At 35.4% G+C, this 23,988-nt stretch overlaps 1 long non-coding RNA gene across 1 annotated transcript in view; it reads right to left on the minus strand.

Moving 5' to 3' along the window:
• LOC135970782 (uncharacterized) overlaps positions 1-23,431 on the minus strand; it is a 41,795-nt gene extending 18,364 nt beyond the window's left edge. Inside the window, exons 1-2 of the long non-coding RNA XR_010586635.1 lie at positions 23,180-23,431; positions 7,474-7,864 (exon numbers count right to left, since the gene is read on the minus strand). This is a non-coding gene — a long non-coding RNA (uncharacterized lncRNA). The remainder of the gene's footprint in view (positions 1-7,473; positions 7,865-23,179) is intronic.
• Positions 23,432-23,988: the final 557 nt, after the last annotated feature.

A 23,988-nucleotide genomic window follows, 5' to 3' on the forward strand; every position in this document is an offset into this window, starting at 1 on the left:
TTTGGCACCTGCTATGAGTTGGGAAAAATCAAGGACAGAGGAAAATAAAATGTCACTTGGGTCCCCTTTGAGTGTGATGCAATGGATGAGATGAATCATTTGCTTGTGTAGCAGAAGTAATTACAGATATTTGTAACAATGTATAACAATGAGGTTTTCCATCATGTCATATCAACAGTTAGGTCCTCAGTTGAAAAGGGAGCAAATTATTGCATGATCATCTGCATCTTGTTGGTATGCAATGGGGGGTTAATGCTCAGACTCCCTTTCATATGTTGGCAACATCTGTAGGAAAGGCAGCTGGCAGTATGGCAGACCACAGAGAAGTGCAATAAAGTTTTAGTTTCAATCCATGTGAGATTAGAGATGTCAACCGAATGTTTGCTATTAATCTATATTGCCTGATTTGCATCTTACTGTACCACATGTTAGTGTTTTTCCAAATTGCCATTGAATGATCATAATAATTTGGTATCTATTGAATTTCAGCAGTGAACTCGATAACATGCAGGACATAATAATGGAGAGATTTCATGGGCAGAGACCTTAGACAGTGCTGAAAAGCAAGCTGGAAAGTGGGCATGAACGTTGATGCAAAACTTAATTGGAAATTATTCATTTTATTGTCCTGTAATAAACTTGAAGAGTGCACATTAAAATAAAGAACAGAAGTGGTTTGAAGAAGAATTTAAAGATTAAAAAAAATGATATTTGTGATTCTGTTAAGAGAGACAGGCATATTTTCCCAGAAGCAACCACATGGGATCATAGGGTTGGGTGAACCTTACAATTTGTACTTGGATACCTTCATAGTAACTCTTTTCTTCATGTAAGTTAGAAATTTCAGAAAGATGAAAGGTAAACTTCATATTGGAGTTTCCATCCAAATCAGTCTCATTACCTCTAGCAACTGTAGATGAATACCATGGAAATCAGATGAACTTCACCTTCCAAAAGTTGACCAAGTCACAAAGATTTATGAGTAAATGATATGTTGACTCAAAATGACATTGCATACCTATATAAAGCATATGTCACTGATACTATATCATAAGAGCATATGGTATACCCAATGGTTATTTTTCTAGAAAACTGAAATGTCTACTGAAATAAGTGTAAGAAAAGAAAATATCGGAATGCATGAGTCATTGACACATTCCACAAACAGTGTTAGGTGCTTTGTTCAACTGATAACAATCTTGTAAGTTAGATTTTATTATTCTTATATTGTAGAAGGAACAATACAACCAAAGATGAGATGCAGTACATTAGGTTCCTAAAAGAGTGAGCTGAAACTTGAATCCAGTTTTACTAGCACCAAATTCATACACTTTCTACTGTGCTACCACTCAACTAAAAAATAAACAAATATTTAAAAGTAAAATGTTTTTTAAGAACAGGTGGTCTAAGAAAACCAATTTGTCAATACAGGAGGTAGGAACATTGTAATATGTGTATAATAAATGCAGAATTTCACAACCTATTAAATATGTAGGCTAGTTTATCTCTAAATACTCTATATTATATTTTTATAAAACATTTTATCTAAATAGGATAGAATTATAATTACAGTATTATAGCAAATGCAGGTTTTCTGTAATTACAGGCAAAATTAACTTCCTGCTAGTCCTTGAAAGCAATCTGTGTGCAAAGGCCATCTTCCTGTTATCTGTAAGGTACTGATATATTCTCCAGTCATTATAGTTTATAACGAATCAGGTCAGAAAATGTACTAGTCCCTTTAATAATGAGAATTGTTCCAAGATTCCCTTACTAATCACATATTCAAATTTGGGGAGTGGGGGTATTGGAGATAATTTCATAGTCAAAAATAATTATTAAATGACAAGCAGCTATTATTTTGCATTGCCATTCTGGGAGTCCTTGGGGATTTTACATTTACGTGAGTTACACTTTAAGAAGTAAGTGGCTTAGGAATATTTTTAAACTTATTAGTGATAAAGAAAGAAAACAGCTATTGACAAGTGAGGATGAGCACCCACCATATGGATTCTAACATTTTAATTATTTTGTTCTTTTTCTTTTTAAAGCAACTCTTAGTGATAATAATTTTTCAACTAATTAAAGACCAGCTGCTACTTAGCAAGCTAGACACCCAATTAGGAATGTGAAACCTGCTAAACAACCTTTACTGCCAGCCAGCTAGCTGAATCACCTCCTGTCACTGGTGTGGAATTGATTATTTTTTGTTTTGTTAAACGCATGTTGTTGTCACACAAACTGGATCTCCAGAATGTTTTCCTTTCACAAGAGTTGATCAATCTGACATCCCGTTCAATCTCAATTTTTGGACGCATTTGAGATTTGTAGCAAGGTCCTCCGTCTATCTTTGTAAATATAATTATGGAATGGCTGTGGAGAATTACATTTTGCAGAAAAAAAAAACCTTGAAATGCATAAGGTAACCACCCACGTTAGTTAGTGATTGACAGTGAGATAATGGTATCATGTAACATGGTTTTTGTATACTCAGAAAAAAAATCACAAAATGATAATTACATTTCTATTCATGATGAAGAAGTTTGGTCTCAAATGTTCATGATTTTTTTCCCCAAGAGTATCTTAAAAAAAATGGAATGAAGGTGCCAGGATAAATTATAGAGAAATAAACTTGTAAAATACAGTCTTACTGTATGCACCATGGGTTTTTTTCCCCCCTCTGTAAGAGTTAGAAATGGTTTACCTTCAGAAAACAAAACCTCTCAAGCTGCTGGAGGAAAACAACAGTTTAGCACTGATGCTATGGAAAGTCTTTAAATGTAACAGAATACTCAAAAATTTATTTCTCACTATTTTAAATAGTTGTTGCTAATGAAAACAGGCTCCAATAAATACATAGATCAAATTGAAACCCAGAGATAATTGATCATGGATAACAAATTCTCAGACACTTTGACTAATACAGAGAATTCAGAATTCTCTCTTAGAACTGTCCAATGCCTGGCGAATTCCTAACTGTCAGACACCTTAGAAATTGGCAGAGATGTAGTCTGTGAGTCACATATTTAGTTGTATCGAATAATCCTTAATGACCTGGAAGAACTCACGCTCTTGGCAGGGATGTCAGACAAGACACAAGGAGCACTAACTTCTCCCATTACTTTCTTTCCTGTGGTGGTGTTTTTTTGTTTGTTTGTTTGTTTGTTTGTTTTTGGGTTTTTTTTGGTTTTTTTTGTTTTTTGTTGATTGGATGTCATTACATCTGCTGTGAGTGACAATGAGTCTGACAGGCCTGAATCCAAGGATTCTCTGGCAGGTCTAGCAAATAGTGAGGACACCACGCTGGATATCATGGGACTGGAAGTGTTAAAGCTCTCAGCAGGAGATTAACTCTGCCTCCAGGAGCCTGGAGTTGATTTGGAAAAGATAGTACAAGGGGTGGCAATCAAGAACATGTTTGACTCTTGGGTGCACGGTGTAAGCAGTGTTTTTGATGTGAATTATGGCTGAACCTCCATCAGGGTGCCTCTCGGGACAAATGTTGTGGCCAGAAGGCACTTTCTTGAGCTGAGAATTTTCTGTTCAATGTTGACTACTGCTTATACTAAAATTGTTTTTGTCGTGTGCGCCAGCAGGGCAAGCAACAGCAACTAGAAGTCAACTTTTCTTCTGCCATTCTTCAGGTCTCTATAATGCTGCCATAGCAGCTTTCTACAAGGCAGGTCAGATCATGTCATAATTGTGCATAAACACTTTAGTTGTATTGCATTGCCTATATGATCACATTCAAGGACTTCAGCGTGGCGGAATAATCCACGTGTGAACTGATCCTTGCCTAATTCTTTTAAATCTTTTGCAAGACTCAGATTTTCGTGGATAATAATATATCATATTTGGCATTTCTAATTTACTGGGTGCTTTTCTCTGTACTTGACCTATGTAAACTCATTTCATTCTCAAAATAACTCTATGAGGTAGGTACCACACATCATCACCTCTTTTTAAAGATGACTAAAAACTAAGGCACAGAGAGCAAAGGTAATTTCAAGGTCACGCAGCTGGTGGAGGTGAGATTCTAACCCAAATCCATCTAAGCCCGTGCTCCTGGCTACCAGGCTTCCTCCCATAGATTCCCCTCTGATTGCAAGTTTCCCTCGGGGCCTTTGTATTTGCTGTTTCTTTTATCTTGAATGCCTTTCTTCTTCATGGCTGATTGGATTCAGGGGTCAAGACTCAGCTAAAGGATTTATTTCTTTACGAGGCAATCTCTGATATTCAAATCGGAGTTGCCTACTCCCTCTTTTTGGCCAATACTACTACACCTAGGGAAAAACCACCACAACAATAACTACCATTGCCACTACAGTCTTAACATCATGATAATTATTATCACGTATCTATTACTTACTATGGCACTATTTGCCTGGTATTGTGACATACCATCTTCACCTCCACCATAGTGTGGCACAACATCATGACACAGAGAGGTTAAGTGACTTACCCAAGGGTAAATGGATAATTAGTGACAGAGCCAAGATCTACTTGTGCCTAATGTGCAATAAATTATTTAACAGTAATTTCTTGTTGCAAAATGATTAAGAATTTCAAGTGAGACTGCCTTTTAAGCATGAATAGCTGTGTGACAGCACTGGATGCATACCTATATAGCCAGTCCTCTTCAGGAACCAATAGGACCAATGGGAATCCCACGAAATATTTACCCATTAAACATGTTCACAGTTTGAGGATTGGGGTATATAAATGGGCATCCTAATATCGAACTATTCTTGCATTCTCAGAATAAAAGTTACTGGTTTATAGTGTATTTATTATATTTTGAATGCGGTATAGAATTTTACTTGCTAATGTTTTATTTATAATTTTACATCTATGTTCTTAGTGCTATTATTTTCAATGTATATATTATAATTATGTCTGATCCATTAAAAGAATTAGAAAGAACATTTCCTTTTTGGTATGGAAAAATGTATGTAGCATTGTAATTATAATTATCTAATATCTATAATGTGGTAAGAACTCCTCTATAAAAGCAACTAAATATGGTGCCACTTCAAGTAGAGTTCCTTTTAAAAATCCTCTTAATTTCTTTATGGAAATAGCTTGGTTTTAAAACTCTATCTCTCTTCTAGTAAAATTTGATTATTTTAATTTTTATTGGTTATTTTTCCTTCATCTAGGCTTTCACATATATTTGTATGGACTTATACAAAGTAACCGTTCTTGATTTTTCTGTTTTTTGTTTGTTTGTTTGTTTGTTTCAGTGGTTATTTTCCTATTCAATTTGTAAATTTGAACTTTTTCATTTTCTTTCTTTATTAAATTATCTAATGTTTGTCTTCTGTTTTTTTTTTTCCTGAAAAGAATCAGTCTATTGATTTATTAATTATATTTTTTCCTGTTTTCCCTTTCACTAATCCTGTACTTACTCTTTTTTCTTAAGTCTTTGTATTTACTTGCCTTATTTTTCTCTTACTAATGATTTTTAAGTTTGGACTAGTTTTGTGTTTTATATTGTCTCCTTGGTTATTTTTATTTTTTGGAAATTTTACTATTTTTATTTACAAATTTTATTTCTATTTTATCCTTTCCCCTAAATTTGTATAACACAGATTTTTCCTCACAGATGAAAGGGTCAATTTTTCTAATTGTTAATTCCAGTTTTGTTATACTGTGATTGAAGAATGTTGTTACCATTATTTCTACTTTAAGGAACTTCATGAGGTATTATTTCACACTGACTATATAATCAACTTTTGTGAAGAGAAACTAGTGCTTGAGAGGAAGCTACATTCTGTATTATATGCATGTAAAATTTGTACGTAAACACACACCAACACATCACAATAAAATCTACCTTATTGATTATGTTACTTATATCCTCTATATCCTTATTTATTTTTTGTTAGCCTATCTTGGACTAAGCATAGTGTGTTGGAGGTCAAAATATTTGATTATGTGTTTCTACTTATTTCTCCTTATACCTTATATGTCTTTTGCTCTATGTAACTGCTCTATTTGCTGTACTAATGCTCATAACTATATCATCATTGTACATTTTGGCCTATAATATTTTAAGGTGATCATCACTGTAAATTTTAATACTTTTTAACTGGATTCCACCTCAACTTGCATTAAGATTAAAACACCCATTTCCAGTTGGTTTCATTTTGTTATATACATTTGTCTCATATTCATTTGTCCACCCCTGTGGTTTTAGTCTTATTGAATATCTTTATTTTTAGTGTATCTTTACCTAAAACATAGAATTGTATTTTGGTTGGTAAGGCAATGTAAAATGTTGCTTCTTTTAATACACAAGTTAAGTTGACTTATACTTATGAATATGGTTAATATGTTTGTTCTTAACTGGGTATAATAGTTTATATATTCTTTTCTCTCTTTGCATGTGTTCTGTTTTGTTTTCTTCTTTTCTATTTTGTTGTTGTTGTCATTTGTAAAGATTTCAGTTTTTCTTCTACAGGGCACCTTTTGGACAATACCTTTAATAATGTCTTTGGTCCACTTTTCCCTTAATTAGGTCTCCTCTCTTTTACGTAGCAGTTTACAATCTACTCACTGACTCCACCTATCATTTAGTGAACCTTTGCTGAGTGTATTCTCATTTCTTCATTATCTTACTGTTATCTTTTTTGTAGCATTATTACTTTTTAATGTCAGAACAGATAATAATTTCGTTCTATTATTCCACCCCTGTCTCCATTATACATATGATTAAATATATTCAATGGTAATCTTAATTTTTTGGCCAAAATTTTATTAGTCAACTCTTAGTTGTATGACGCTCAACTTTGTGTAAATTACTCAGAAGGGCTTTTGGATACAGTATTCTCGAGTTCTTATATGTTTAAATTTGTGTCTCTATAACCATTATGCTCGAAAGACAGCTTGGCTGGAAATAAAATTCTTGGCTCACACTTTTCTTTCCTCAAGTTTTTTTTGAAGCTGTTGTTTAATGTTATCTTTATTTCTATGTTACTGTAAAAAGTCTGAGTTCAAAGTTATTTTTTTTGTAAGTGACTTATTTTTTGTTTGTATTTTATTGGTGTCCTAGGGGAATTTGTTATCTTCAAAGTTAAATATTTTAATGTCTTCAAGTCAGTAATTCTGAGTTAATATTTCCATGTGCACCATGTATTCTTTTTGTATATAATTATAGATCTTCTTTTATTTCCCTATAGTTTTCCTGGAGAATATTTTTAACTATGAATTCTGTTGGATTGTTTTGTGTTTCTTCTTCATGTAATTCACCTTGAAACGTAGATCTGTTTTCCTACCTGCATTAAAAATCATCATTTTCTCTGACCCTTTTGAGCTACTTTTAAGGTTTGGTTTTGTTTTCTTTTATTCTCATAAGCACATTTACACATTGCCTCATATCTTTTCATTATAGTTTTAATTGAATCTTTTCTACTTTTATCAGCTTATCAGCTTCTAATTTAGTGTTAATTACTATGATTATTTTGTCTTTACCTTCAATTCTTTCTGATGGTCAAGTCAGTCAACTCTCATTTGACATTGTACCGAGTTTTGTTTGTTTGTTTGTTTGTTTTTCTGTACTGTTTCCATTATAAATACTTCAATTTCTGGCCGGGCACAGTGGCTCATGCCTGTAATCTCAGTACTTTGGGAGGCCGAGGTGGGCGGATCACAAGGTCAAGAGATCGAGACCATCCTGGCCAATATGGTGAAACCCTGTGTCTACTAAAAATACAAAAATTAGCTGGGCATGTTGGCGCTTGCCTGTAGTCCCAGCTACTCAAGAGACTGAGGCAGGAGAATCACTTGAACGCGGAAGGTGGAGGTTGCAGTGAGCCGAGATCGCGCCATTGCACTCCAGCCTGGCAACAGAGAGAGACTCCATCTGAAATTTAAAAAAAAAAAAAAAATCAATTTCTGATTCATGGTATTTTCATCTGCATGATGATTGATTCTGAAGAAAGAATTTCACCTGAAATAATGTATTCCCGTTTCATAAATTATTTCTATTATTTCCCTTCTATGGATGTAGTCCATCATTTTCAGTTAATTTGATAGTGTCCTGTTTTCCTTGTATACAACCATTCCCCATTAAATAAATTACCATAGATAAATAAAACTGTATTCCATTATACCAATCGAATCCCTTCTTATACTAAGAAGCTTAGTCACTGATCCAAACCTTTCACTTGCTCCTCTTTTACTGAACTGGGAAAACAGGATATTTCTTTTGCTGTGTTTTGTTTTTCTTTTGAAGGATATAATTATTTAAATTTCAAATTTTTCCCAAGATTATGAAGTTAGTTAACGTAACAAATACTATGCCATGTCTCTTAACCAGAAAGCTAAATTGGATCTCATATGTGGTAAATAGAAAAGAATCAGACATACATTAAAAAAAATGTTTCTTTAATCTGTCCTCATAATAGATATTCAAAATCTTTTTTTTTTTTTTTCTTTTTTGAGATGGAGTCTCGTTCTGTTGCCCAGGCTGGAGTGCAATGGCACGATCTTGGCTGACTCACTGCAACCTCCTCCTCCTGGGTTCAAGTGATTCTCCTGCGTCAGCCTCCCAAGTAGCTGGGATTACAGGTGCCCACCACCACGCCCAGCTAATTTTTGTATTTTTAGTAGAGACAAGGTTTCACCAGTTTGGCCAGGCTGGTCTCAAACTCCTGACCTCAGGTGATTCACCCAGGTCAGCCTCCCAAAGTGCTAGGATTACAGGTGTGAGCCACCATGCCCAGCCGAGTTTCTGTACTGATAATTGGCATTTTTTATTAAAAGCTGTTACAGAAAAATCCTTCTGATATGTGCTAAAACAGCAAGAAAGATTTTATGCATTATTACAATAGTGAAGAAAGGCTGAACTTAACTTCAAATACAACAAAAAGTGACGATTTATACTATCAGAATAAAGAAGTCAGTGGAGGTAAAGTTACTAATATCAAGGCTAAAGGGATAGTTACTAAATTGGCCTAACAGCATTCATAGTAAAGGCAGGTCAAGAACATAGACACCAAAGGTAGGAGGTAAAGAAACTGATCAGCTGTTAAGAGTAAGAGAGTCTTGCTAAAGACAGACAAAAGTCAAGGCCTAGTCAAGGAAAGGGCTCAGAGGAGCCTAACTAATGCTTTGTCAATGAGGGAGTGTTTGTCAAAGCCATCCAAAAACTTAGTTTCTACTCTTTAAAACAAATTCACTTTTTTATTATTCGTAGATGATCATACTTAAATTGAGTAGAGAAATAAAATACTATAGGTAAATGAGATCTTAATGAATACAAATTACAAGCAAGAATAGAAGAGGGTTAAAATAAGATAAATAATTTACTCCTCTGAAGAGATTAAATAATATAATAAACAATTCATTATTAAGTGTTTAAGATTATAAAATTATAACATTAGCATCATTATGACATTTTCTCACCTTATGACAGATTCTATTTTATTTTTTTTTTTAACTTTTATTTTAGGTTTAGGGGTATATATTCAGGTTTGTTATGTAGGTAAACTCCAGTCATAAGGGTTTGTTGTACAGATTATTTTATCATCCAGGTACCAAACCTGATACCCAATAGTTATGTTTTCTGATCCTTGCACTCCTCTCACCCTCCACACTCAAGTAAGCCCCAGTGTCTGTTGTTCCCCTCTTTGTGTCCGTGAGGTCTTATCATTTAGCTCCCGCTTATACTTGAGAACATGCAATATATGGCTTTCTGTTCCTGCGTTAGTTTGATAGGGATACTGATGTCCAGCTCCATCCCCATTCCTGTAAAAGACCTGACCTCATTTTTTATGGCTGCATAGTATTCCACACTGTATATGCACCACATTTCCTTTATCCAGTCTGTCATTGATGGACATTGAAACTGATTCTATATCTTTGCTGTTGTGAATAGTGCTTCCATAAACATGCATGCTCATGTGTCTTAATGGTAAAATGATTTATATTACTTTGGGTATATACCCGGTAATGGGATTGCTGGGTCAAATGGTAATTCTGTTTTTAGGTCTTTAAAAAATTGTCACTCAGCTATCAACAATGGTTAAACTACTTGACACACCCACCAACAGTATATAAGTATTCCTTATTATTTGACTTTTTATTACTTATAGCCATTCTGACTGGTGTGAGATGGTATCTCATGTGGTTTTGATTTGCATTTCTGTAATGATCAGTGATGTTGAGCTTTTTTTCATACACTTGTTGACAAGTATGTCTCCTTTAGTGAAGTGTCTGTTCATGTCCTTTGCCAACTTTTTAATGGGGTCTTTTTTTTTTTTCTTGTAAATTTGTTTAAGTCCCTTATAGATGCTGTATATCAGATGCACAGCTTGCAAATACTTTCTCCAATTCCGTAGACTCTCTGCTTACTATATTGATTGTTTCCTTTGCTGTGCGGAAGCTCTTAAGTTTAATTACATCCTATTTTTAATGATTTGCTTTTTTTATGATTGCTTTTGACATCTTTATCATGAATCTTTGCCCATTCCGACATCTAGAATGGTATTACCTAGGATGTCTTCAAGGACTCTTATAGTTTGGGGTTTTACATTTAAGCCTTTTATCCATCTTGAGTTGATTTCTGTATATAGTGTAAGGAAGGGATCCAGTTTCAATCCTCTGCATATGGCTAGGCATTTATCTCAGCACCATTTATTGAATAGGGACTCCTTTTCCAAATGCTTATTTTTTTCAGTTTTATTGAAGATCAGATGGTTGCAGGTGTTCAGCCTATTTCTGGGTTCTCTATTCTGTTCCATTGGTCTGTGTGTCTGTTTTTGTACTAGTAGCATGCTGTTTTGGTCACTGTAGCTATGTAGTATAGTTTGAACTCGGGTTAGGTGATACCTTCAGATTTGTTATGTATGCTTACTATTGCTTTCACTATTCAGGCTCTTTTTGGTTCCATACAAATTTTAAAATAGGCTTTTCTAGTTCTGTGAAGAATGTCATTGGTAGTAATAGGAATAGCATTGAATCGTAAATTTCTTTGGACAGTATGGTCATTTAAATGATACTGATTCTTCCTATAGTTGAGCATGAAATATTTTCCATATGTTTGTATCTTCTCTGATTCCTATAAGCAGTGTTTTGGAATTCTCATTGCAGAGATCTCCCACTTCCCTGGTTACAAGTATTCCTAGATATTTTATTCTTTTTGTGGCTATTGTGAATGGGATTGCCTTCCTGATTTGGCTTTCAGCTTGGCTGCTGTTGATGTATAGGAATGCTAGTGATTTTTGTATATTGATTTTGTATCCTGAAACTTTACTGAAGTTGTTTATCAGATCTAGAATCTTTTGGACAGGACTATGAGATTGTCTATGTATAAAATCATATTTCCCACAAAGATCTTTTAACTTTTCTCTTCCTATTTGGGTGTCTTTTATTTCTTTCTCTTGCCTAATTGCTCTGGCTAGCATATCTAGCACTATGTTGAATAGGAGTGGTGTTTGGGTCTCAAGGAGAACACTTACAGCTTTGCCTGTTCAGTATGATGTTGGCTATGGGTGTGCCATAGATGACTCTTATTATTTTGAGTTATGTGCCTAGTTTGTTGAGGATTTTGTTTTTGTTTTTTGTGTTTTTTTTGAGATGGAGTCTCTCTGGTCACCCAGGCAGGAGTGCAGTGGCACTATCTCAGTTCACTGCAACCTCCGCCTCCCAGGGTCATGCCATTCTCCTGCCTCAGCCTCCCCAGTAGCTGGGACTAGGCACCCGCCACCACACCAGGCCAAGTTTTTGTATTTTTAGTAGAGACAGGGTTTCACCATATTAGCTAGGATGGTCTCGATGTCCTAACCTTGTGATCCACCCGCCTCGGCCTCCCAAAGTGCGGAGATTACGGGTGTGAGCCATCGCGCAGGCCGAGGATTTTTAACATGAAAGGATGTTGAATGTTATCAAAAGTCTTTTCTGCACTTATTAGGATAATTATGAGGTTTTTGTCTTTAGTTCTTTTTAAGTGATGAATCACATTTATTGATTTGCATATGTTGAACCAACCTTGCATCCCAATGATAAAGCCTATTCAATTGTGGCAAATTAGCATTTTGATGTGCTTTTGAATTTGGTTTGCAAGTGTTTTGTTGAGGACTTTGGCATCAAAGTTCATCAAGGATGTTGGCCTGAAGGTTTGTGGTGGTGTGTCTCTGCCAGATTTTGGTATCAGGATGATTCTGGCCTCATAGAATGAGCTGGGGAGGAGTTTCTCCCCATTTTTTCAGCAACATTTTCCGTAGGAGTGGTACCCACTCTTTTTTGTACATCTCGTATATTTCATCTGTGAATCTATCAGTCCTGGTCTTTTTTGGTGGGTTGGGCTATTTACTACTGATTCAATTTCAGAGCCTGTTATCAGTCTGTTCAGGAAATCCATTTCTTCCTGCTTCAGTCTTGGGAGGGTGTATGTGTCCAGGAACTTATCCATCTATTCTAGGTTACTATGGACCATTTCTTCTCATTGGTGCATGTTATACCATTCTGTGAACATATTTATAAATTCTATTATTGATGGCTAATTGTATATCTTCTGTTTTTAGCCATTGTGAAAAGTGATGCTATGAAGGTTCTAGGATATGTTTCCACATTAGCAATAATGTATTTTTTTTATATATACCTAGGAATAAAATTAAGTGAATTTTCCAAAGTGTATGTGCCTATTTACATCTCCACCAGAATCTATGAGATTTCTGGTTGCTCCAAATTCTTACCAACACTTGATACTTTCAGTGTTTTCCATTGCATGTATAAGGAATCCAGTTTATCAATTTGTTCATCAATAAATTTTTAAAATTTTTGTTTAAGAAATTTTTATTCACTTCAAGATGTCAAAGATGTTCTATATTTTCTCTTATTGTATTACGTTTTACATTTAGAATTGAATCTGCTAAATTTTGGCAGAAGGAAGATGATGCAAGGTAGTTGTCAAGACTTTTTTCCATATGTCTGTCCATCTAAAACAGGAACAATTATTGAAAAGACAATTATTTCTCAACTGTTATACAGTATTAACTTTGTGAAAAATCAGATGATGATTTTGCAGAGTCTATTTCTGAAATCTCTATGCGATTGGTTTGTTATTTTTTTCATGCTGCAATGTCACACTATCTTAACTACTATAGTTTTAAAATAGGTCTTGCTGTCTTGCAAAGTAAGTCCTTCTTTTTTTTTTTTTTTTTTTTGCTTCTCCTTAAAATTGCACTGAATATTTTTTCTGTCTTTTATATTTCCATAGAAATGGTAGAATCAACTTGTCAATACACACCACACACACACAAATCCACATGCAGACTCACACACAAATATTTGCCCTACAGATATTGATATTTAGATTGAGATCCAAATGGTTCTATAGATTATTTGAGGAGAAATGGCATGTTTACCAGTTTAAATCTTCTAATCCATGAACATGGCATATAATTTAAATTTTCATTAACTTGGCTCAATAACATTTATTGCTTTTGCTGTCTTGCAATATTTTCTATAGGTTTATTGCTTTACTTCATGTGTGTTAGTTTTTGATATTGCTGTGGTAGCTTGCTTGAATTTATTACATTCTTCAAAATAAATAAAAGGAAATATCCTTAGTCAATGATGAGATACTTGATGAATCAATGATAATGATTAATATAATTATGTTAAAATGAAGGTAAAAAGTGTCACTTTAGGAATAAAATGAATTATCTATATACCACGGTAAGTATTTCATAGCTTAGAATTATATCCTTCAGTTATATTTTTAAATATATAGAATTATTAAGTATAGAATCATACAAGATAAAATTTTAAAGTGGCTAAAATATCTACTCCAAGCATCTATTCTGCAATATCTCTAAGTTTCTGTTATATAGCTTTTGCTAGTATAGCTATAAAACCAGAAAATTTATTTTCTCATAGGACAGATCCTTTCATCATTGAGAAGTTCTACTTATTAAATACTTACTCTTCTTTATATACTCTTTATAATGATCTAAAAACTATCTTCATATAAGTTTTGCCCTTTGGTTCTTATGTAATCTTATATCAACACACAGCCAGTTTATACCTTCTTTCATGTGATAACCCATTGGATTATAAAGCTAGTTTTCATGTTCTTATTCTCCCCCTCTTCTTTTCTCTGGGCTAAGTGTCTTCCCTAATTCTTCATACAACATGGTTTCTAGTCTTTTCACCTCATGGGTCTCTGTTCTCTGAAAGCACTTCAAGACCTCCCTTCACTCTTCACACTCTTTAGTATGGTGCCTATTATTTCTGAAAAACAAAAGCAGCCTAGGAATATCTCCTCACTTTGAACTAGGTTCCCTACTTCTCTACCAATGCACTGACATTGTGGTGTCATCATAGAAGCTGTCTGGCAGGCAGTCAGCAGCCTTGTAAATAGCTATTTACCTTATTAATTTCACCACTGTCATTCTTTAACTTTACCTGCCTTGTGACTGGACTTTGGCAGGACCTGTACTTTAGGGATGTGATCACACTAACTAAGCCTGAAAGAGGAGATTAGCATGCATGTACTCCAGCTAGTCTTCCTTCCCTGAAGAAAAACTCTGTCTTGAAAAGTAAAATTATAATCATAAAATTGATTGGTAAGCATAGAATGGGGGCAAGGGGAATGAGTTCAGCATTTCAATATTAAATTGCATCAGGGTTTTGATAGACAGATTCATCCCGCGTCAGAATAGAGACATACCCGCACCAAAACTAAGCAGGTTGCATTTTGTGTACTTATACTGTTTCCCTAGAATAGGGCTGGAGGGAGGGGATGGTACCATCGGTTGCCTCTTGGACTGTTTTTGGTTTTCTGTATTCTGTTCTATGCTAATCAATCTCTGATTCTAAAAAAAAACAAATCCTTTTAAAATTCACTAATATTTTATTTTATATTGCTCTGGATATAAAACCAACTAATCTTTTCAAGGTGATTGTGAATCTCTCATTTGCAGCGAATTTTATGATTTAACTCTTAGAGCATAATCTTATTTCTCTGGTTTCCACATTCTTAGAGAGCTTCTCACTACCACTGAATTTATAAGATCAAATAACTAGTCAATGAAAAAGATTATCCAATATGACTACATTCGGAAGCTAGATCCTTTTTGTGCTTTTTGTGTCTTCTGCCACCATTTAGCAGGAGCCATCCTTGTTCCGGAGAGTCTACAGGAGGTAAGTGAATAACATCAGGCCTTTGGATGTCCTAGCCTACCTTAGACAACCACTAATATCTTAGATTGGCCCATCTCAGCCTACACAGCTTTATCGTGAGGGCACGAAGTCTCATCTGCCCAACCTCCCATTTGCTTCCACAGCTTTGTTGTGAAGAGTGAAGATATGCATTTATGCCAACTATTTTTTCTAAGGTATATCCAATTTCAGATAAAAGTACTACTTGTCTCAAAAGACTATAAAGGATCAGGAAATAATGGAGGTCAGAGAAGCAGTTTAAAAGCCTCATTTGTTTCACAAATAGCCAAAGAGAAATTCCTTGGAATATATTTTCCTCAGTGTAAAGTAGCATCTATACTTCTGGAGTTACTTCAGAATCTCAAAAGACCCTGACAATATGTCTTGGCCTTACATATTGGCTAAAATGTAACTTCAGTGACTCAGGCAACAGTTACTTATATTTTACGTCTCCACAGAGTTCCTCAACAGAGCTATATAAGTAGATGCAGAAGGCATAATCTTTTTATACCACCACTTTGAATATATCTTTTTTTGTACAGCCACTTTGAAGATATGAATACAAATTGGAGAGGAAGGTGAAGATGAGAAGCAACACCATAAGGAAAATGCGTATCTTTGTAAAAGCTAATTGTGATGATAATTACTTTCTGCTTTGGAAGCACATGGATAATGTTGGCTCTTACAATGGAATTTGTTCAAAGAAATAAAATAGATTGGGCTATTCAATAGTGACTGAATTGTTCATTATGTTGAGAATGGAACGCAATCTTGTAAAATGTCATCTTTTGCATTTATTTTAATTTTCTGAGAACACTTATGCCAACTAAATGTAAAATTTCCCCAATATCACTCCTACCTCATTAAAGGGGAAAATAATGTGGCTAAATGCCTTTGACAAATAGTCATATTATTTAAATAATTATCATTTCTTTTCAGCACAGACACAGACAAGGAAAAATCAGGTGAAGGAGTAAGGGAGAATTCGGATATTTGTCAAGGACAGGGAGATAAGAAGGAAGAAAACCATTTATGGGAAATTCACCCTCTGCTGCAAACAGTGGCACCTGCAGAGCTCTGCCTCCCTCTGGAAGCATCCTGCACCTGCCATGCCTTAGTCACATGCAGAAAAATGACTGCAAACAAAGCAAAAAATAAATCATTTCCTGTTCTGGAGTCACCAGCCCCACACTGTTTATATAAATCTGTACATCTCTTCCAGATTCTGCATAGCCATTACTAGTCATCTGGTTTGAAAAATATGCTTCCTATAGTTTTCTCAGGCCCAGCTTGAATACTGGGTTGGTGCTTGTGTAATTGGCATGTTCCTGCTTAAGCCTTTCTTTTCAAATTGGGCTGCTGGTGGCTAACCTATCTGGGCCTGTGCAGCCCACATTGGCTTCTGCTTGTGCCCTCTGGTTGGCTTGAAGCTTTGGAAGTCATTCCCGAACTGAATGCTGAGCCTGAAAATCCTGCTCATATTTTTAAGCTGGCCTCATACCCACATTCTAAATTTGCTTCCTTCCCAGGCCTTGTGACAATCATTTGTGCCCTTACCATTAAAACAATCTCCTGAGCAAGTCTATGTCTAGGGCCTTTGGCTTGAAATTATTCCAAGCTTTTCCAAATACTCTTGACTTAGCAAGTCACTGTGATGAAGGAGGATCAGCAGGACTAGAAGAGGTGTCATAAAGAAAGGTATGAAGACCAGGTGGCAGATAAGGATGGAACAGCTCTGAGGACAAACTTTGTTCAGTAAAACACATTTACTCAGCAGAAGAAGTTTGGGTAGGGCTGCCAAGAGATGAAGGCCCAGGAAAAAAAAAAAGAAGGAAAAAAAAGAAAACAGTGAATTGTGGAAAAGGAAATAAACTTCTTTAGTTTAGGGAAAGTTTTTGAAGGAGACCACCATTAGAAGAAGTTGTAGACTCATAGCTGGAGGGATTTGTATGAGAAAGCAGATACGAATAAATGGACATATGTACTCTATGATTGCCCCTGAATAAGTGAAGAATAATGTATTTAGTTTAAAATGGTCATTTTTAGCATTTGCAAGTTGAATTATGTTTTTCTCATAAAATACATTTTTGTTCTATTTACTTCGTTATTCCTTCCAATGACACATAAAGTGGTAACCAACAGACGTGGTGAAGGGGATGGGATGAGCAGAACAAAATCCTTGCAGTGTATAAATTTGTCCATGTGGACACAAAACACATACGATGCCCGTATATGTGAAATAATACTAACTGTTGGGAAATTCTTAAGAAAGCATCTAGTTCTGTGAATAATTAGATTGGTAGTTTGATAGGAATAGCATTGAACCTGTAAATTGCTTTGCATGGTATGGCCATTTTAATGATATTGATTCTTTCTATTCTTTAGCATAGAATATTTTTTCCATTAATTTGTGTCTTTTCTGATTTCTTTGAGCAGTGCTTTGGAATTCTCATTGTAGAGATCTTTTACCTCCCTGGTTAGCTGTATTCCTAGGTATTTCATGCTTTCTGTGGCAATTGTGAGTGAGATTGCCTCCCTGATTTTGCTCTTGGCTTGGCCGTTGGTGTATGGAAATGCTAGTGATTGCTGTACATTGATTTTGTATCTAGAAACTTTGCTGAAGTTATCAACTGAAGGATCTTTTGGTTCGAGACTGTGGGGTTTCTAGATATGAAATCATGTTGTCTGTTTACAGGAATGGTTTGACTTCCTCTCTTCCTATTTGGATGCCTTTCATTTCTTTCTCTTGCCTGATTGCTCTGGCTATGACTTCCAATACTATGTTATACAGGAGTGAAGAGAGAAGGCATTTTTGTCATGTGCCTATTTTCAAGGGGAGTGCTTCCGGCTTCCAGTATGGTATTGACTGTGGCTTGTTGTAGATGGCTCTTTTTATTTTTAGGTATGTTCCTTCAATACCTAGTTTATTGAGAGTTTTTTTTACATGAACAGATGTTGAATTTTATGGAAAGCTTGCATCTATCTATTGAGATAATCATTGGGTTTTGTCCATAGTTCTGTTTATGTAATCTGATGACAAACTCACCAAAAGCAATTGCAACAAGAGCAAAAATTGACAAATGGGATCTAATTAGACTCAAGAGCTTCTGCACAGCAAATGAAACTATCAACAGAATGAATAGACAACCTACCTACCGAATGGGAGAAAATGTTTGCAAAGTATGCATCTAACAAAAGTCTAATACCCAGCATCAATAAAAAGCTTAAACAAATTTACAAGAGAAAAATATACAAGCCCATTAAGAAGAGGGCAAAAGACACGAACAGACACTTTTCAAAAGTAAATGTATATGCGGCCAACAAGCACACAAAGAAAACGTTTAATATCATTGATCATTAGAGAAATGCAAATCAAAACCACAATGAGATACTATCTCACACTAATGAGAATGGCTATTACTAAAAAGTCAAATAATAACAGATGCTGGCGAGTTTGTGGAGAAAAGTGAAACTTTATACACTGTTATGGGAGTGTAAATTAGTTCAACCATTGGGGAAAATAGTATGGCAATTCTACAAAGAGCTAAAAGTAGAACTACCATCAACAATCTTATTACTGGATATATACCCAGAGAAATATAAATAATGCAACCATAAAGACATATGCATGTGAATGTTCATTGCAGCACTATTTAAAATAGCAAAGATATGGAGTCAACCTAAATGCCTGTTAATGACAGATTAGATAAAGAAAATGAGGTACATATACACTATGGAATACCATGCAGCCATAAAAAATGAGATAATGTCTTTTGTGGGAACATGGATGAAGTTGGAGGCTATTATTCTTAGCAAACTAACACAGGAATGAGAAACCAAAGACCACATGTTCTCACTTATAAGTAGGATGAAATCATAAGAACTTATTAACACAAAGAAGGAAACAATAAACACTGGGGTCCACTTGAGGGGGGAGGGTGGGAAAAGGGAGAGGAGCAGAAAAAATAATTATTGGGTACTGCGCTTAACACCTGGGTGATGAAATAATGTGTATGACAAGCCCTCATGACACATGCTTACCTATGTAACAAAACTTCACATATACCTCCAAACCTAAAATGAAAGTTAAACAGACAAAAATAATTTAGTAGTAGGTTGCTTATATTTTTTCAACATGTGGCATATGAAAATAAAACATTTGCAATCCTATTTCATATGCACATTAATTATGTAAAATTAGAAGCACTAAGGGTAGGTCATTAAGTGCTGATTAGACAATAATATTATGTGTTCTGGCAGCACTGGTAATAAGGAACTACGTTTACTTCCAAAGGGAGGAAAGATCATTAAAATTTTAATTTGTTTCTCAACAGTTCAATTATAAAATGCTTAATGTGATGGACTTTAACCTTATGGGACTTAACACAATTATGGGACTGTTCCAGTATACCTTGCTCTCTTGTGTTTATTTTCTCAAAGGATTAGGCACTTGTAACTGTTTTAAGATCATTCTTGGCTGTAAAATATTTTATAGTGTCTTTCTTTTACTTCCTACACTGTTTCTATTTTTTAGATGCCTGGCAAGATAACTTCAAATGAAAAGAGAAATGTTTATCTTGCTGAAAATGAAAACTTTCAAGTATACCTTTTAAATATGGTTCAGTAGATACCTACTTAATGTCTCCTTTGTGGATATCATGATAATAGCTCCCACTGGTCTAGAGTTCATTGGGTACTCACGTACTCACTTATTCATCCAATCAATAAATCTAAGAAACAAAGGTGCTTTTGTTTTTGTTTTTTTTCAAATGGAGTTTTGATCTGTCACCTAGGTTAGAGTGCAACAGCACGATCTTGGCTCACTGCAACCTCCGCCTCCCTGGTTCAAGCAATTCACCTGCCTCAGCCTACCAAGTAACTGGGATTACAGGTGCCCACCACCATGCCCGACTAATTTTTGTATTTTTAGTAGAGACAGGGTTTCTCCATGTTGGGCAGGCGGTCTTGAACTCCTGACCTCAGGTGATCCGCCCACCTCAGCCTCCCAATGTGCTGGAATTACAGGTGTGAGCCACCCCCCAACACTCTCTTTAAATGTTTTTATGTACTGCCATGTGCAGACATCTATTTTTTCCTGGTTTTACAGTCTAATCATACCCATGGTTAAGTAGCTTCACCATACTGACATCCTCAGTTTTCCCTCAAATAAAATAATTGCAAATTTGAGCACCTAATTTTTGCTAATATGAAAAAACTAAAGAAAAACTCAGAGAACTGCATTTTTCTTCCCATACTTCACTTATGTAGTTTAACCAGGGTCTTCTGAAAATTGCCCTGTCTGTATCTCAACATTTAAATAGGAACTTTAGTCGAGATATTAGAGGCAACATTCTCAGAAGTTTAGTTAGCCAACTGTGTTTGGACTTTCAGGTTGCAAGTAACATAAACCATTTTCTAAATTTATAACAAGAATGCACATAAATTTGCCAGAAGCTAAAGGCATACAGTTTGAAGATGAAGCAAATTGTCTAAAGCTGGGAACAATGACATGTGTCTGTTGCCTCAGCTATATAATTTCAGAAACTTGGAAGGCTATGTAAGGATCATGTAAACTCAGGAGTTCGAGGCCGTAGTGCCCTGTGATCATGTTTGTGAAGAGCCACCTCACTCCGGGGCTGGGACATGTAGGAAGACCATGAGAAATAAAAGAAAAGAGAAGAAAAGAAAAGAAAGGAAAGGAAAGGAAAGGAAAGGAGAGGAGAGGAGAGGAGAGGAGAGGAGAGGAGAGGAGAGGAGAGGAGAGGAGAGGAGAGGGAAAAGAGGAGGAGAAGAGAGGAGAGGAGAGGACAGGGGAAGGGAGAGGAGGGGAGGGGAGGCGATTCGAGAGGAGGGGAGGAGAGGGGGAAGGGGAAGAGACGGGAGGAGAGGGAAGGGAAAAAGGGAAGGGAAGGGAAAAAGGGAAGGGGAAAGGGAAAGAAAAAGAGAAAGAAAGAGAGAAAGAATGAAAGAAAGAGTAATTGAGATACATATTTGAAGTAATTAGTGAATATATAATATTTGAGGTAATGTTTCTGGATGACATAACTCAGGAAATGAGCACCAGTATGGAAGAGAAGCACTTAGACGAATAAGCAAATGAACATTTCGTGGTTTATGTTTACATTTATTTAGCATGTAGTGTCCAGTTTACCAAGTGAAGAAGGATTTGGAAAGAGAGTGATCACAAACCACTGATGTCAAACGCCCCTGAATAAATGAGTCATCTGTGGTATGAGAATTAGACAATTTATTTGGCAAACTAGAGGTCATTCGTGATCTCGATTAGAAGTAGTTTGTTTTTTTGGTGGTGGTGGGGTCTGATTAGAGAAACTTCAAGAGAAAAATGGAAGTAAATAAGACACTATAAAGAGGATTTTAAAAGTGGTTTACTATTGAGCTATTGGGAGGTAGCAGGAGTAGAATATGATGTCAAGAGAGGGAGTTTGCATTTTTCTATTAATTTCCCTTTTTTCGGTTAAGATGCTAGCTATTATAACATATTTGTATGTTGGTGATAATTGGCTCTTCACTTGCTGAAACTGGACCTTTACCTCACCCCATATATAAGAATCAACTTAATAGAGATTAAAGACTTAAGTATATGACCTGAAGCAGTAGAGGAAAACATAGCAGAAAAGCTCCATGGCATTGGTCTGAGCAATGATTTCTTGGATAAAACCCCAAAAGCACAGGCAACAAAAGAAAAATGGAATAGAAAAATGAGACTAGATCAAGCTAAAAAGCTTTTATATAGCAAAGAAAACAATTAACAGAATGAAGAGACAATCTATAGAATGGGGGAAAATATTTTCAAATTATACATCTGATAAGAGGATAAATTCAAAATATTTAACAAACTCAAACTACTCAATAACAAAGAAATAATCCTGCTAAAAAAAAATGGCCAAAGAACCTGAATAGACATTTCTCAAAAGAAGATACAGAAATGGCCAACAATAATATAAAAAAAGTGCTCAACATCACTGATCATCAGGGGAATGCAAAGTAAAACCACAATAAAATATCAACTCATAGCTGTGAGAATGGCTATCATAAAAAAGATGAAAGATAAGAAGCGTTGGTGAGCATGTAGAGGAAAGGAAACAATGTATATTGTAGGTAGGTATGGAAATTAATACAGGCATTGTGGAAAACAGGATGGAGTTTCCTTAAAAACTATAAATAGAACTACCATAGTATCCAGCAGTCCCACTTCTGGGTATATATCCAAATAAATTGAAATCAGTATGTTGAAGAGCTGGTTGCACTCCTAAATTCATCACAGCATTATTCACAATAGCCAAGCTATTGAAACAATTTAAATGTCCATCAGTGGAAAAGTGGGTTAACAGAATGTGGTATATATTCACAATGGAATACCATTCAGCCTTTGAAAAGGAGGAAATTTTGTCCTGTACAACATCATGTATAATCTAGAGGGCATTATGCTCAGGGAAGTAACTTACACACAGATAGGCAAGTACCATGTAATCTTACTTACATGTGGAATACAAAAAAGTTGACCTCATAGAAATACAGAATGGAATGATGGTTATCAGAGGCTGGGGGGTTGGAAAGAATGAGGAAAGAAGAAATGTGAGGCAAATAGCACAAAGTTTCAGTTAGACAAGAAGAGTAAATTCTTCTAGTCATCTCTTATACAGGATGGCAACTATATGTGATAATAATGTATTGTACATTTCAAAATTGTTAAAAGAATAGATTTTAAATGTTCTCATCACAAAGAAAGTATAAATATGTGAGGTGATAGATATGCTAATTAGACTGATTTGATCATTCTAAAACATATACATGCATCATAACATCACATCGTACCCCATAAAGATATGCAATTATTGACAATTATCAAAATAAATAAATAAATAAATACAAAAAAACCTCAAAATGAATGGAAAATTTATTAAGTAAGAGAGAAGGGGATAAGAAGGGGACAATAGTCAGAGAAGTTTACCTATGAGGAAATTAAGGTACAAAGCATTTAGAAACTTACCCATTTCCATAGCTGTTAAGTGGGAGATCTTCAACAAAATTTTGCAATGCCTCATTCCAGAGATTCTTTTGTTAATTTCTACTCTATGTTGTATTTTCCTGAGTAGAGGGGGGAATAATTAACCAGGCCATTGTAAACTAGGTATATATTGCAAAATATATTCATTGTACCAGCCTATAGGTAAGTGAGCTCCTGGCCAGTATTCTCTCTCTCTCTCTCTCTCTCTCTCTCTCTCTCTCTTTTTTGAGATAAGTTCTTGCTCTGTCACCCAGGATGGAGTACAGTGGTGCAGTCACAGTTCACTGCAGCTCCACCTCCTGGACTGATAGAACAATACTCAGCCTCTTGAGTATCTGGGACTACAGGCTCATGCCACAATGGCTGGCTAATTTTGTTATTATTTTATTTTTCAGAGATAAGGTCTCACTATATTGTCCTGGCCAGTCTCAAGCTCGTGGGCTCAAGCAATCCTCTCACTTCAGCCTCCCAAAGTTTTGGGATTACATGTGTGAGCCACTGCACCTGGCCTTTCTCTGCCATAAGCTTTGTTTTTAAATAGACTTTATTGGGTATAACATTCCTACATGGATGTTAAAAAAATTCTAATGCAGAACACAGAAAGAATCTCTTTTGAAGTGCTGTAGAAAATTAAAGGCTATCACCCCAAAAGTTGTATCTAAGAGGAGCAAGCATCAGAGCTAACCAGAGCCCTGGCCTACAAGCCTAAGCAAAAGCATTCAACCATCACAATAAGAAGGCAGAACAAGGAAACCAAGAAGGTTAAGTTTCTCTTTTCTTTTCTGTCCAGG

This window comes from Macaca fascicularis, chromosome 5, assembly GCF_037993035.2.
Source record: "Macaca fascicularis isolate 582-1 chromosome 5, T2T-MFA8v1.1".
Classification (NCBI taxonomy): domain Eukaryota; kingdom Metazoa; phylum Chordata; class Mammalia; order Primates; family Cercopithecidae; genus Macaca; species Macaca fascicularis.